We start from the raw sequence: 13210 nt of genomic DNA, 5'->3' as shown, positions 1-13210 counted from the left end.
CATAGCAGTATAAAACAGTAAAACAAAGAGAGACATTGTCTATCCAAAGGAACGCCTCACTTGGGTAGATTGGAGTGGGGTTGAAGGACTGACATTAAACCAAAGTGGAGGGACGTTGATTGAACAGACAAGATGTGTACTAGATAACTGCTATATCTATCTCTGAGGATAATATATTGTTTCTGGATACTCCTAGCAATAAACTGTGAGAGGAATGTAAGACTTACAGCTTTGCAGCACTAGTGTGACCTCCGAAAATTTGGTGGTCAACATTGACCACCCACAACAGAATCTGGTGGTCCAAATGAGATAATTGGTGGTCTTTTGACGCATGACCACCGGGTATTTTGAATCCTGTACAAAGGAATCTGCATCCAGCCAAAGAACTTTAGCAGCTAGTATTAAATTGTTATCTCACTTGTACAATTTAGGATGCAGTTTTCCTCTATGATGACTCTATGGTTCACCACTGAAAATAGTCATTTCAAGTGATTGTTGGTAGAACAGAATGAAAATTTCTATGAATTTTGACTTTGACCTTAGTACACTAGCCCTCAGTCGCTCCGCATTTCTACTTTATTTACATTTTTCAAAGGATCAGGGACCAACATTAGACAGCCTGGATCTACTTTAAAATCATCAACGGCAGCTGTTGTAAAAAAGTGTTCGTTTTATGAAAGTGTTCGTTTTTTTGGATACACTCAAAAATGCATCGTCTTCAACACAAAAAGCATACAAGATATGAATTCAGAGATGTATTGGAAGCCATCGATGCGGGGTTTTTGAATGAATTATTGCGGCTTTTGATGCAGGAAAGCAGTCTTCGAACTTTAGCGATAGGTGCAGGCTATAGCAGCCATGGCCGGTTTATTTCATTTCCGGACTTCCTGCATTGCCGTGTATGAGGACTGTGCTACAGCCAACCGCTGAACGTCACAGTCTGCTGAAGTTTACACCTTCATTTATTCAGTTTTGATATTTATATGCCCACGGAGTTAAGGCAAGTCAAACGTAAAGAAAATCATTAAAATCCGAGAGCGAACGTCGACCACCAATGCCAAGGTGTTGTTTACATTTTACAACCCTAGGCTAGTGGATCGCTGTAGGGGCGAATGCTGATGCATTCAGAAGAAACATTTCCTGATAAATATTCATAAAACGCCGCATAAGTATCAATATGATCTGAGAAATTGCCATAAACTGTACCTTTCGTCATCAACCCGTCTGTATTTCTCCATTTCGACCCAACTGAATCACTTCACTCACATCTCATGGCCGACAAGCTCACTGACCTCCAGCCAGCTGTGTACGTTGTATCGACGTATTCCGTGCACAGGCGCTCCTTAGCTGGGTCGTCTGCTAAGTAGATCGATTTTCGGATCGATCTATTGATCCCGTAGTCGATATGCCCGCCACTGCAACCTAATTAGGTTAACCTATTTAGGTTGCAGTGGCGGGCATATCGACTACGGGATCAATAGATCGATCTGAAAATCGATCTACTTAGCAGACGACCCAGCTAAGGAGCGCCTGTGATTCCGTGCGGTACTGGCGGTACCTAGTGCTGTAAGCTTAGCGAGGCATTGCGCGATCGACAAATGCGAACGAATGAACACAAAATTTTCATTGAAAACACCCCAAAAGTGTTGAAAAACAAGTAATTAGGCATTAAGGATACAGATCATTGTAAACTTTTGGCGACATGCTATTTGTTACTAGCTATTCATTTCTGTAGGAAGCACAACAATTACACGATTTTCAGGTAATAACAGGCGGCCGTATGACCGGCTTTTAACGAAACCCCTGTAATACTGTTCAACTTTAGTTTCAAAACTCTGTTGAGTTATACAGTGTATTGCATAGAAATAAATGTGATTTAGTCCAACATGGTAATTGCTTATGTCAGAGTATACATCGACCATTTACAAATCGGCATTTGTCTGCAAATTTAGACAAAACACTCAGACTGTACTGGCAATATGACAATGTTGAAAACTGGGCTTGGTGTCTATCGAAACCGACGACATTAACACTGCAAGCAAGCATATAAAATGCTTGCGACTCCTGCATCAAGCACTATGAGAACCTGTTGTTGAAACATAAAACCCTCATTAAATATGTTAATAGATCCTGACGTCATCCCGCCAGCGCCCTCTCGCAACAACCGTTAGCAAGATGATTTTGCTTTGCCCTGGAAAAACATGCAATAGCGTGGGGTCAACTGACTACGCATGCGCAGTCGAAACATCAATATCCAAAGCATATTTCGAGGCTTCTTTTGCCGAAAACCGCTTGAAAATCGACCGATTCTACTGTAAGCAATCGACTTTTTCCCGATCAGTGTAATTTTTAACGTCCAGTTTGGAATTTTGGGCCGAAAATGTAGGGTATTTTCAAGATTATGCTGTATTTAGGGCTGATTTTATTCGTGACCTCCAATGTTTTTTCCGGGTCAAGCATTGCATGATCTATCGTTTTGGCAAAGTTTGAGAGCCGAGTTCGCCCATTATACCATCGAGTTCGGTTTTTATTCATGACCAGTTTTCCGATTATTTAAATTTCCAGTTTATGGTGTTTGTCGAATGCACTGGTGAAATAAAGTGTTTTTACGATAATCTTGTAATTACTCACGATCGTTCATGCCACAGGCTCTTGACCCAAAGTACAATACAGGCGAACCGCCAGCCGTCAACGATACAACAAAAATCAAACTTGATTTTTATTGTATCAGCGACGGCCAGCGGACCGCCTGCACCGAGTCAAGAGCCCGTGTTTCATGCTAACGTGCATGTGTCCCTCAGCAGGATAATATTCTCCGAGCTCAAAAAAGCGTTTTCTGGTCATTTTTCTGTGATCGCCTGTGCCTTCAATCAGTGGAATGAATCGAAATTCATCGCACGGCCACGATTTTGCAGCTTCCACGGCCGATCGTAAAGTTTTTAGCGAGCGTTGTGATTGGCGAGATGAGTGACCTTTAAAACTATACACAATTAAAAGTCGTATTTTTGACATTTACGTCAAATTCTCGCGAAATCTGCGCACGGGACTCGACGAGAACAGTGACTGAGCGTGCGTGGCATTGCTCTCTTGTTTATTTATGATTCCCTGGAGCCTACGGGCGACTTCTCATAGTGTCAAGTTGAGACATAGCCGCAGAATGAACCGAAGCAAAGTTGTCTGCATTTGATGCAAAGTGCCAATGTCGCTAAGTTCTGTCACAGAACTGTGCTCAAATGATGACCATGCAACATCGAGCAGTTCCTCGTATAAGACATACACATCGGGTATCAAACTTTGCTATAACGGACAAAAATGAGATAAACTGAGTTATTTTTCTGACCAAATTGTTCACCGAAATTGTACCCCTACTAAACTTGATCGCGCTGGTCAGGAGTCATCGATCGCTGGTTGAGAGCTGGTGGCACATATTTAATTAAAAAAGCAAAATCGGCGAAATTTTCAACATTAGTTCAAGTTAAATATGATGGTTGTACTAACCTGTAATGAAAGAAGCTCTTTGGACCTACGACGTGTCCCACAAGCACACCACACAGCGCAAGAGAGGCAGATCCCAGACGTGTCGAACTGTACGCTTGCAAGCAGTATAGCAATATGGCGGACGTGTTGACATCACCGTTGTCGAATGGTGGCGCTCGTTCAGGCAAACTACGGGTGCGTAGATCCTGGCGAGGCACGCACCTCACACTCCAAATTTCACACTCATTTTCCCGGTGCGTAGAAAAATGAGGCCAGTCGATAAAAACGTTAGTAAGCACTATTTAGGCAGTTCTTAGGCCATTGGAAAGCTAACATTATGAAGCCAGGGCTTTTGGCTTTATTACGCAAGTCTGGTCTCTATAAGTGCGTGAATTCCTTACTACATGGTCTCGATAGTACTAGTACACAAACGCACATATATATATATATATATACATATATATATATATATATATATAATATATATAATATATATATATATATATATATATATTATATATATACATATATATATATATATATATATATATATATATATATATATATATATATATATATATATATATATATATATATATATATATATCAATCATATACCCATGCCCATATTGCTACATCCTAGTGACGTTCACCGTAAAATATCAGCCGTGATATTTCACGGTAAACGTCGAGATATGCACGATGAACGTCATCAGTTTTAGAGTTTTCCAGAACTACATTAGCAGTTTGTTGGTAAACAACGTAAACAACAAAATGGCTGCCGCTCCCCGCCTGCGAAGCGATGTCGCCGACGTAAACACTTGAAGGGCTTCGAGGAACACGGGTATTTCTGGTTGCAAAATACGGAAATATCACGTTGAGTCTTGAAATGTTTTCCCATGGTATTTTTTTGGTCAAGTTCTAGCAAACATTCTGCCGTTCGCACGGCGCCGGCACTGTGCAATGTCTCCATCGAACAGATAGTGAACGCGTGGCGTGACAGCGATGTCGCGCGTGCGCGACGACTGTTGACATGGCAACTCTAAAGTTAAACTAACAAAATGGCGTCCCCTCTCTGCGCGAGCTCCGCTCGTGCCGTACGACGATCGAAATCAGGATAGATTTAAAGCTGAGCAGTTTTTGATCGGTTACAGTTGTACTAGCATATTGCACCTTAAAATGTTCCTTCTGTATGGCGAGTTTTGTATCCCGGTGTCTTTCTTCTTGGGTTTCAGTGAGATATAGACGACTTGTAGCTATATTGCGCGTGATGTTGACATTTTCGTCATATACTTTATGAATGAATCCTGTTCACATAAACATTCTGATATTTATGCGCAAGGCGTAATAAAGTAAAGCCTCAAAATTAAAGATTTTCGTTCTATTAGTAAAATTCCCTAAAATTATGGGCATGGGTATATGATAAATCGGTTATTACCCAATATCCTGTTCCTTGTGTCATATCAGCATTCGTGTCATTTGTGCTGCTTCAGACACTCGACTTCGTCTCGTGTCTGACGCAGCACAAATGACACTCATGCTGATACAACACAGGAACAGGCGATATTGGGTAATAACCTCTAAATATATATATATATATATATATATATATATATATATATATATATATATATATATATATATATATATATATATATATATATATATATATTGGTTATTAAACGAAGTTTGGGCGATACCGTATCGTATTCGAGTGATGTGTCCGTATTTTGACGAGTTGCGCAGCAACGAGTCAAAATACGGACACATCACGAGAATACGACTCGGTATCGCCCTAACTTCGTATAATAACCCCTTTATCATACATGCATGCTTTGGTTATGACTGTTTTCCCACAGACGCTCCGAAATTAGCGACGAAATCAACTTGAAAACGTCCTTGCTTCCTCCAGGCTGTACTTATAAAAAGTTGGTTGCTAAGGAGTGATGACAACCGTATCACTTCTTGATATTATTCCGCTATTGGGCCATTCTACTGCAAAGGAGGGTTATGGAACACTTTTAAAGCAAACAATTTAAATATTACGATGTCGACACAGGTTTTCACAATTTGAAGAAGATTTAGTTTTAGTTTAAAATGACGGTGGATGTAAAACATAGGCGGGAGTTCATAAAATGGGTCTGTTTTCGTGTTTTAATACATAACCTCATCCCTGCGTGAAAGTTATGAGGCCGCCAAAATCGGGTCAAAATACTTTTGCGCTTAAACTCTTATCGAATATGAACAACTGAGAGGACAGAGCTGCAGAGCAAGCAGCTGTGCGACATCTATGAATGCACATACAGTGGATATAATACCCGTACCAGTCAGTTTATCTCGAAGAATTGTACATGTTCCCAGACGTCAAATATGCCGAATTTACCATCTCAGTAAGCGGATTAGTGAAAACATGAAGTGAGTGAGTACACTGTAAGCTGTAGTGTCGTAACTCGTTTGTGATTTTGTTGCTGTACGAATAAAAGTACATTTCAAAGGTATTTCCGTCGTCTGCTCGTATATTTTCCTTCCTGGCTTGCCAAAATAGAACTAAACTTCCTTTAACAACTGAAGCGAAAGTTGACTTTCCCTAGATGGCACATTGTATCTGAAACCCGGACCGCAGCGGTGCCACCACACACGATCATGACCTGTGAACTGACAGGTACAAATCGGAAATATCATGTGCACCTTCAACTTTGTCTGTCGCGAGTATTTTCAGTGCGGTTGAATTTTCATGGCTCATTTACGACTGTAAACGATGTAATTCAAGGCCTAGATACTTTAAGCTCATCAACAGGAAACTTGTCGTAAAGCGATTCTATCATGATGCTCTCTCAACCGATATCTTTACGTGTAATGATACATCCTTGGTGTAATCTTCAGCAGCGTAGACAACACGAAAACACTACACCGTGCACCGCCACGGGACCGGCCGTGAATTGACAGGTGTCGGCAAATTATACAAATGTTCAATACGTTTGTTTGTATGTTTTTGGTACAACTGTACTTGTGCCTAAGTGCAACATCCATGAAGTGACTGCAAACAACAGAATTTTGACAATAATCATAATGACGTTTCGGATTGTCATTTGTCTTATTTGCTCAGCTGTTTTATATGTACATATACCAACGAAGGTCATGCATACAGCGAAGGTCACGCGTCCGCGTCGCTGTAAGTAGTTCTGTTACAGTGAAAATATAATTCGTATTTTCACTAGTTAAAATATGGGCTCATATCGGTACCGTCTGAACAATAGAAGAAGGCAATACAGGTATAGCATGTATGATATATATATATATATATATATAATTATATATATATATATATATATATATATATATATATATATATATATATATATATATATATATATATATATATTTGTGGTGTGTCTGCAAAATTAAACTTTGGTGCAAAGATTATAAAATACCAAGAAGACCAATATAGCCATATGGTTCCAGATTTCAAAAGAGGTGACTTGATAGTGAGGATGTGGACATATGACTTGGTCACTTTGACCCAACCAGAAATGTCAATTTCTAAGCAAACCCTCAGGTTAGCAGTTTGCCAAATTGTTATTTTAGCCTGTTGTGATTACTACAAAAAGGGATGTGTTCAAAAAGGAATAAATACACTAAAATCAATTCATATATACCAATTATATTCTTTTCAAATTGAAATTTGAATTATCAGCATACGTATTATGGTGATGTTTACATTTTTATCCTAATCCAGCATTCAGAAAATACTTCTTTAAGCAACTAGGAGACTTAGTGTTTGAGGATGTTTTCATTACATATTTGTCATGTACATTGCAATCTCTAGTATAAGTCCCTGAAGCATGTTTGAACATCCACTATTTAGCCTATCAACACAGCATGTTTACATGATTGTACAATGTACTGTTATTGTACACATTGACATTCCAGTCCTTGCCAGAGTTCAAACATCAACAATAACAATATGCAATATACAATATATTGTGTGAGTTGACAAGCTCAATTATACTATGAATCTCAATATGCTTTACAGGGTTAAAGGAGAAACTGTGGATGACATTATAAAGAAACACAAAAGTTACAGCTACTTGCCCTTTTAATATTATGTATCAGGAAAATTCAGAATATTCAATATCAAACTGAAAGAAAATAATAAGATTATGTTTATCTCCATAAAATGCAGAAATTATATTATGCTGATTATAGAATATACAGTAAACTATGTACATGAATACAATTTGTACATCTAGACCAATGTTTTAAGATGTACATAATTTATCAGTTACATTTATTTTGTTCCAATATCTTGAGGACCAATGTTTACCAACCACCATACTAAAATTTACAGATCAAAACAGCAATTACACAATTTCAAACATTTGTTGATTATATTCCTAATCATAATTTTTAAGTAAGAGTTTGATCTTTGGTGTAACCGTATAAATGCTAGTTGATAAAACCCATTATTGTGAATATAAAATACACGCTATATTTTCAGGGCTGATTTGCGGCGTGCTTGAATTTCAAAAGCTGTTTATGATTGGTTTTGTCTTTAATTTTTTCAAACATTTTCAAATTATCAACTATTTTCCAAACCAGTTTTAACCTGACATAAAAGTCATATATCTCAGATGATGTCATGCCCTGCTGGCCAGCATAACTGGCAAGTATACTCACAGATGTTTGTGTTATGGTATAATTTGAACAACTGAAGATTGAATAGGAAATAAAGGACACAGCCATAATAACCCGACTTTGCTGAAAAACCTATTCATGTAAAATGTATCTCATTTGATCACATATTAATTAAAATTGTTTTATACTAGGGACCTAGACAAATTCACAACCTGTTATTGTCTGAATTAAAAGCAAAATAAAACAAAACTTGATAAATACTACCTCCAAAATGTTTGGCTGCCAAATTCTGATGTATTTTGACCTACGTCAGTGAAAAATAATTCAATAACGATAGTGTCAAGTTAAATTTAGTATCTGCAGACGATCTCCTAAAAGTGTAAGAGACTAAAACCCAAACCGAGCCGAGCAACCCTAGATCAATCGTAGACAACAAACCTATTCACGATTTAGGATTCTCTATTAACATGTAACTGTACTAACAAGCAACTGTTCGTAGCATTTAAAAGAGATAAAGCCTTCACAGAAAATAATATCAGCTTGTTTCAGGTACATCCTACACGGTGTTCATCAGTACTGGTCGGGCAGGGACTACGCTGTATACGAACGGTAAACTAGGCGTGTACGGCGGCACAATAACATGGGTTCCTATGCACAATTGCCTAAGAACACGATCGACGGGCTACCGATATCAAAATTCCGACAAGAGATATAAAATTCCGAAGACCTCACACCACTTTCAGAAGACAAAATATATATCACTGAAGCTCAGGAAATTGTTTTGTACACGTAAAAATTGATTTATTTACACTGGAGTCTGTGAAAGATACAAATGATGATAAAAATCCGAACGGCTGAGCAAAGCCAACATATCGAGAGGTATCGGCGATATACGCACTATGTGAGACGTCGGCAAAACGTCATCGATATTTCAATGAAAAATCCTACCTAGATAATTGCAAACATACCTCCTTTGTCCAACACACTGGCTAAAATTGTCAAATATGCTCGTATTTTGGGGAAAATGCTTCATTAGTATGATGTATGACCGCAATCAAAACAAGCTCGACTACCGCGTGTGTGAAATCACGAAGTAATTAAGTCCAAAATGCAGAAAACGATCGTATCAGAGATGGAACGTAGGAAATTCAGCGCCCGAGACCAAGCATTTTTATCAGTTGGATCAGGTTGACAGCAGACGCACACAGACGCATTACGGTAATCAACATTGCATTTTATTTACATGCAACGCAAACACTAACTTGCGACCTGCTGCAGACACAGAAAATGGGTAAACAGTTCAAATCAAAAGAAAAAATAACAACTTTTTTCGAAAATTTACATTAGAACATTAGTCCTGGCAGTTTTAGCATACTAAAATAGATTTGTCTCATTTTGTACCGATGTGTCAACCATCGCAACATTAAGTCTTGGTACAGTGAGCTTACAGGCGCTATTTTGAATGATGGATAATTTGGACGTTATCGTACAAGCAAACAAGCAGTTTTGAAATAATCGAGACTTGGGATGACAGAACTGTGATACAGTTTTGCAAATGTGCTGCCCGATTTAGTGAGAGCTGGACGCTGACACAGCTTGTTGCATTTTATGTAAACTTTCGTCGCAGTCACCAGAAGTAATCCCATTGTTATTTTGAACTTCTTAGTCTACATCGTTCGAATATCCTCGTCTGTTACAGCCCAATCTTTGGCAAAGGATATCTGACATGCCGTCACTGTGAGGTTGTGTCGATTTATTTGTCTATGAACAAATGGTATATTCATGAGCTGTGTGTCGTGTTTCGACTCCCACTTCATCAAGCAAAGGTGCACGGTGCGCCGTTGCCCTAATGCAATGTTTGTGTACATAAAACCCAAATGGGCTGTTTCAGAGGTGTCTTTCATCATTGACCCAAGCTTATTTTCACCAAGAGGTGAGTTACAAACCCATACTGTTATCTGTGTATCGAAATTCAACATTGGTCTGTTTCGGATAAAGTTTAGATCGATACGTTCAAATGCACTGCGACTGGGCAATTTAAGAAGTGTTGGTTTAGGGGCCGCTACCACTGCTGAAACAGTATTTTAGCATCGGTGAAATGAGCTCTCGTCCAATCAGAATGGCGCAAGGTAGCATGATATAATATAATAAAATAATTTCTTATATCAGTAAAGTGAATGTATCAAATATCCTGTGCGAAGAAGAACATATCATTGAAGCTAGATGCTAAAATATTATATATATATATTATATAATATATATATATATATATATGTGTGTGTGTGTGTGTGTGTGTGTGTGTGTGTGTGTGTGTGTGTGTGAATGATGTTTCGATTAATTCATAGATTCACCCGTCCCAGAAGTCCCACCATACTAATGTGTCAAGGATGGCACTCCTCAGGCAAATATCCTGTGCGAAGGAGAACATATCATTGAAGCTAGATGCTAAATATTATATATATATATATATATATATATATATATATATATATATATATATATATATATATATATTATATATATATATGTGTGTGTGTGTGTGTGTGTGTGTGTGTGTGTGTGTCTGTGTGTGTCTGTGTCTGTGTGTGTGTGTGTGTGTGTGTGTGTGTGTGTGTGTGTGTGTGTGAATGATGTTTCGATTAATTCATAGATTCACCCGTCCCAGAAGTCCCACCATACTAATGTGTCAAGGATGGCACTCCTCAGGCATTAGACAGTGAAAACACGCCGGGAAATCCATCTGAAACACTTGTGAAATGGAAGGCACCGAATGACGAAACAGCCACGAGAGATAATCCACTTATCATTGATTATATCGAACGTAGGTCCAATGTTACTCATTCAATTTGAAGTAAATAATCCCTTTTTAATTATTTTGCGCTAAGCTCAAATAACATACATATCTTTGTCAATTTCAGTACAAAATGATGGACAGTATACATTTCGAAATTCTCCCTTTTTAGGCGTGTTGTCTGACGGCAACTATGTTAATATCCTCAAGTAAGGGCTGATTTAAATGTTGAATTGGGTTACATTTCTCTGTTTGGTAGATTCCCCTCTTCTCTCTGAGTTGATTAACCTTATTACATATTTATAACGGCATTTCCTTTTTTGATCAACAGACAAGCCAAGTGTCAGCATACCTATCGTATATGAAATAGAGGAAGGTCAAAACCTTAAATTGTATTGCAATGTCAAATCAGTAACACAAGCTATTGACATAAAATGTACTTCGCCTGACAGCAGTATATAATCCTCGAAAACCCTGACTGTTCTGAACGTCTCAAGGATACACAGAGGAGTGTACACTTGTCATGCAACCAATAAATTATGTGATGATGTCTGTGGGAACTGGAATGGTAGCAGTTCTACGTGTGTCACTATAAACTGTAAGTGTACGAATTGAGTTTGCCTTTCTTCAAGGATTTCCATTTTTTGGCTAAAGTACGTATTTTCTGTGTAGTGGAAAGGGAATCGTAACGAATTTTACAAAGTGTGGAAATACACTTCAGTTGTTTTAAGAACAGGAGAGATGATAGCCTTTTCGTTGATACAGTTTGAAGAGTAATCTGATTTAATTCGATCTTATGCACTCATTATTAAACATTTTGGTTCCGGAGGATTTTGTAGAGAAAGTTTCTATTGGCACTGCATCGCCATCTTTAGTCTTACTTTCTAGCTAAACAACAAAATACCAAACGCCTGGAAATTTTCGCCATTCTTTGATTGTGGTACATGCCATTCCCGATTGATCTTATTAAAATCTTTACAAATAACTACTTTGACATATGACGCTATCACTTAAGTGATGGGCGCTTCCGAGCGAATCGTTCACAAGACAGGCGTTACAATACCAAATGATTTTCCCGGATTTCGTAAGAAATCTGTTATCGTATCAATCAAGGGGACATATAATAATTTTATTACAATATATTGAACTGAGAGTATAGAATATTTAATAATTGTAAACACAATTCAGAACGTCAACGTTTAAAAAATTGCCAAAATGTACATCAGAATTTTTTCGATTTCGTTCGAAACTTTTCATCCTACAAATAAGGCAAAGACTGTGTTTATTCTTATCTGAAATTATGCTAGCAACGCAACAATATGCATACAATATACAGTAAAGACATAGAAATTACATTTTTTGAAAAGTATAGTTTTGTGCATTAAAAGTATAAAATGTAAAACACTGTCAACCACACAATTAAGAGTTCGGATTTAGACGATGTAGAAATTCACGTCTTGAATAAAATATCGCGTTAAACTAATCCTTCTCCAGTTTCCTTATTTACAGAAAAAGAAATTTAAAAAGAACAGATTTAATAAAAAACAACGTACTATTGTCTGCAAAATTTCCAATTCTCGAATGTCTACATTAACTTTCACCATCTGAAATGCTCTATATCCAGAGAGCTATGGCAGATTCCATTTTGATGGATATCTACAATATTCAGTGAAATCTATGAGGAAACCATCAACACCCTGCATTAGAATATTCAATTGATTCCATCGGGTTCCAAAGTATACTAATGGAATCCAATATAGCATCCCGTATAATTCTTTGTGGATTAAACCCGTTTGGCAAAGTGAAAACTTATTCAACATTTAAGGAAGGTTAATGTAACAAATATAGTATCCAAATCAACCGTTAAACACTCAGAACTCATAGCTACAAAGCTTGTTCAGTCACGTACGTCTTACGCATACAGTTTTCGACCTGAGCGGGCTTAATCTTTTACAAGAGATGATGTAACCACCTACAAATGACATTTCTGACACAGCAATACCCACCAGTGTGGTGTTTTTGCGTGTAACAAAAAACGAAATACACTTTTCATGTGATACCGAATTAAGCAGATAAAACACAGAGAAGTTCAAAAACCTTTATACAAATATCGGAAATATTTTTATGTAAGGTTTATAAACGGATGTAGCTATTTTTCCAAGCGAGGATGAGCAGCACACACATTAATCTTGACTCGTAAAAAAAACAAACAAACGAATAAACAAACAGAAGTTGCACCCTTTTTTTATAAAACTAGGAGCACTTATAATATGTAAGTACAAACAAACCCTTTCATTAATTTTGTTT

At 37.6% G+C, this 13210-nt stretch overlaps 1 long non-coding RNA gene across 2 annotated transcripts in view; it reads right to left on the bottom strand.

Moving 5' to 3' along the window:
- LOC139127437 (uncharacterized) overlaps positions 1-3708 on the bottom strand; it is a 61637-nt gene extending 57929 nt beyond the window's left edge. The window contains exon 1 of one of the 2 annotated variants that reach the window (XR_011551002.1): positions 3499-3708. This is a non-coding gene — a long non-coding RNA (uncharacterized lncRNA). Of the gene's footprint in view, positions 1-1206; positions 1305-3498 lie in introns of those variants that run through there. The other variant, XR_011551003.1, reaches the window with a different exon arrangement.
- Between the last annotated feature and the right edge of the window lie 9502 nt (positions 3709-13210).

This window comes from Ptychodera flava, unplaced genomic scaffold, assembly GCF_041260155.1.
Source record: "Ptychodera flava strain L36383 unplaced genomic scaffold, AS_Pfla_20210202 Scaffold_32__1_contigs__length_2955704_pilon, whole genome shotgun sequence".
NCBI classification, from domain to species: domain Eukaryota; kingdom Metazoa; phylum Hemichordata; class Enteropneusta; family Ptychoderidae; genus Ptychodera; species Ptychodera flava.
This window is presented reverse-complemented; position numbering and strand designations above follow the sequence as displayed.